Below are 4,273 nucleotides of genomic sequence, written 5' to 3' on the forward strand. Positions count from 1 at the left end.
TGATGAAACTGATTCAATTGTTTCCTGCAAAACATATTCCTCACTTGGTGTATCATATTCTGCTATCTCCTCAGACACGGCAACCTTCTCTGGCACAGAAGGCCTTGATATATCTCGGACTTTGTCTGATTTAATCAACAAGTTGTCTTCTTCAGATGTTGAAACTTGGAACAGTGTCTGGTCTTGTTGCAGTGGTCTCACTTGTACTAATTCCTGACCTACATTGTCAATATTCAATGTTTCTGTAAACACTTCTTTAATTTCGCCCACTTCAGAAACTTCAAGACTAACTGTTGTACCAACTGTTGCCTCAATGGCAGCAGGATATTCAAATCTTTCAATGAAAACTTGTACTGGCTCCTCATTTGGTATACTCTGTTGTGGTAGCATTACATTTACGTGTACATCTTCCATGGTAGCATCTGCTTGATGTAAAGAATCTCTGTCCATTTCTTCAGTTGGAAGCAGCTCTACAACCTCATATCTTTCTTTAGGCACAAAGACTTTAGGTACTGATTCATCAGCATGTTTTAAATCAACAGATTCAGTAAGTGGAACACTTGGCCTCTCATTTAAAACATCAACAGGTGCTTCAACATAATCATGTGTGACGTCTTGATCTTTTTTGGGCAATGGGTCATAGGCAAGATCTTCTTTCACTAGTTCAGTGTCTTTGACTTCTGAAGTGATTTCTATGGATGGATGTTCATCACCTTCCAAATCAGTCATGCCTTTACCAGGTATTTCTTTTATTCCATTTGTCTCAGTAGGCCTCAAGTCAATATAATCTGATGGTGACTTTACTTCTTCATGAGAATTTGTAATCTCCGTATAGGTGGTATTTTCGTCATTCTTTTCATCAACTCCTTGTTTATCAAGTTGAATTTCAGCCAAGACCTGTTGATGTACCTGCATGTCACCTGTCTCGAGATTGACTGGTTTAGTAATGTTTGGTTCTTCTGATAACACTGTACCCTCTTGAGTTTGTATTTCTGAGGAGCCGAGATCATTATTATCTTTGAACTCAAGTGCTTCTTCTGTATGAGCAGCAAAACTTGCTTGAACGATAGTTGGTTTTACCATCCCAACAACTTCAATATCTTCACCTTCATTTGTTTCTGATTTCACCAATGCTGAATGGAATTTTGGTGACTGATGTACAGGAACTTTACCATCGACACTATCAGTTCTGAGGTCTGTAGGAGTAGTAGAAAGTGTACTTTGTGTAAGTTCAAGATCTTTGTACACTATGGGCAAGTCTTCGACTCTATCACTTTCAGCTGGCAACATTTCAGCCTCTCTAATTGCTTTATGGAGCAGATCTGTATGCTTCTCAACTTCTTGAACTCTTTCATGTTGTACAGGCATGTGACTTGGGTATTTTTTGCCACCATCCCTTACAGTGACTGTATGTGATTGTTCTGAAGTCTTTGGTTTATCATCTATGACAGCTGGTCTTTCCATACTTTGGATATCATCACCTCTTGCAACTTGTATTTCTTGAGAGTTAGGTAGCAGGTTGGTAGTTTCAGCAATTGTAATTACAACTGAAGCCTTTTGTTCTTCGGGAATTTCATAACTACTTGCATCGTGGTCTTTTGCATTTTCTTGAGCATCTGACATAGGCAACCCCGAAGATCTGCCTTCAATGATTTCAGGTGATTTCTTTGCAGGTAGCTCTAGATCTCCAGAAACTACATTCTCACCACTCTGTGTTTCATCATGCAGATCTTCTGCATATTGTTTAAGATCTGGTGAATCTTTGAGAGATGCAGCTTCAGGCTTGTCAGGCTGTAAATCCAAAACTTCCTCATTTGTTGGTAATTCTGTTACTGTAGGTAGAACATCTTCTGTATGCAATCCTTCAGACTCAACTTCCTCATATTCAGCCGACTCTACTGGAACATCTTCATGCAGACTACATGTATCTCCAACACTTTGAGGTGGTGTTATTACAGTGTCAGTCATCCTAGCATTTTCTGAACTATCTACAGAACTCTCTCGAGGTAGTGTGTGGAGAAAGATTTGTGCCTTTTGATATGTTTCACTTGGTTCGGCCTTTACTTGCTCTCCTGATATGTCAGTGGGATTGTCATCACTGGTGATTTCTGTTGGCACTGAATGTACAGGGTCCTCTGTGGAAGTCTTTATACTTTCCTCCTGATGAGACAGAGGGGCTTGTTCTACAAAGCCATCTTTAGCATTACTGGGTTGTTTTGCTCCATCAACTTCATCTGCATGCAAAACTCCTTCAGTATCTTTTGGAAGAGAAGTGTTTTGAGCTTTAGATACAAGGGATGACAATTCTTCAACTTCGCTGTCTGGGTCTTGATGGTTCTTTGTTACTGCACTGCCCATGTTGTTATCTTTAACTGGCTGTACACCATCATCACTTTCCATTTTATAGTCATCTTGTGAAATGCGTCTCTTCTTTCTAGCTTGATCATCTTCAAGAAGTATGAAAGATGGTACTCTTTGAATCTTCTCTCTTGTGTCTGATGTTTTATCGCTGTCTACTGAATGCCCATCTGATTTGGTATCATTAGGTGTCACTATAGGTTCATCCTGCTGGAGTACAACCCCTGTGATCTCAACATTAGCATTTGTTCTTTGAGATATACCCGGATTAACTATATGAGAGATAGCAATTGTTTGCTCTAGCTCCTTGGCAATTCCTGCTTCAGTAGTTTCATAAATGGGACGGCCAATGGAAATTGACCCTGAAGATGGAGAAGCATTCTCAGCCATTTCTACATGATGGGTACTTTCAAGTTGGGCAAACGTTGGATTAACCTGTTCCCTGGATACAACATCAGTGTCAACAGTACCAAGCAAGTAAGGTTGGTCACTTAATTGCTGTGTACCTGTCATAAGATCAATTGATTGTGGAGAAGTTACAGAACCACTTTCCATTGTGGCAGGCACTATCTCAAAACCTTCCTCTGGTGTTTCGTCTGATGGTACTGCTTGAGGTTCTGTGATAGTAGGTTTATCAGCTTGCATTTCAACAAATTCATGTTCATGACTTTGAGCTGGTAGTATCTGGCTCTGTGGAGTTACATCTACCTCTCCCATTGCTGAAATATCTGAAACTGCTGTCATGTTTGGTGAACTTGGTTCAGTGAATACAACTGGCTTGAGAGGGTAGAGTTTTATTATGTTATTTGATTTCTCAGAATCATTTTCCTGTCCTGCTGGTTCCTTTAGTAAGTGTTTTGCTGATGGAGGTGCAATGGAGAAACCAGTATGATGGTCAATGTGTCCTGTCAAAGGTGAAGAGATTGTGCCTGTTGTTGGGCCATTTTCAGCATAATTTCTGACTTGATCATTTAATCCTGGTTTTGATGTGTCATCAGTGAGTTGCTTCTTTCTTTCTTCGAGAAGAATAAAAGTGGGCACTCTCTGAGCTTTCTTTCTTGACTCTGGTGAAGATTCAGTCACTGGTGTCTCGGTTTTCTCTACAACTGAAATTTTACCCTCTTGAACTCTGTCCTTCCCTTTTACAGGCTCGTTTGTGAGTGAAGGGGGGAGTGACCTCTGCAGATCCTCTATTTGTGATGAAGTTTCTTGTGAATATCCTTCAATAGGAGTCTCTCTTGCAGTAGCAGTCGCAACAGGTGGATCTTTGGCAACAGCCACAGCATCCTTTTGTTGAACAATGGTGGTTGATTCTTTGACAACCTGTGGTAAATATTCATTTACTGCATTCATATCCTTTGGTTGATCAAGGACTGTTCCTCCTTCACCTACTACAGGTGAATCACCTCTGGCAACTGTGGACGACTTCGGTTGATCAATGACTGCCACATTTTCACAAATTACAGGTGCATCTTTACTGATTGTGATGGAATACTTGGGTTGACCACGGACAAGTGATCCCTCACTCACTAGCGGTGCATCTCCCACAACTGCCATGGACTCACTTTGTTCATCAAGGACTGCTACTTGTTCACTGACTCCAAGGGAATGGGAATCTTCTGATTGTTCAAGGATATGGGTTTCTTTGCCCATTTCTGGTGACTCATCATTGATATCCATGGGATCACAGAGTTGATCATTTGGTAGAGCTTCTTTAGCCACTAGATGTGATTCATCACTGACAGCTCTGGAAGTCTTCTGTTGATCAAGGACTGTCAATGTTTCACCAACTACAGGAGCATCTTCTCTGATAGCAATAGAATGCGTAGGTTGTTCAAGGACTAGTAATGACTCATCCACTAATGGTGCATCTTCAATGACTACCATGGGATCTCTTTGTTGATCAAAAATACCT

The sequence above is a fragment of the Glandiceps talaboti genome, chromosome 2, assembly GCF_964340395.1.
Source record: "Glandiceps talaboti chromosome 2, keGlaTala1.1, whole genome shotgun sequence".
NCBI classification, from domain to species: domain Eukaryota; kingdom Metazoa; phylum Hemichordata; class Enteropneusta; family Spengelidae; genus Glandiceps; species Glandiceps talaboti.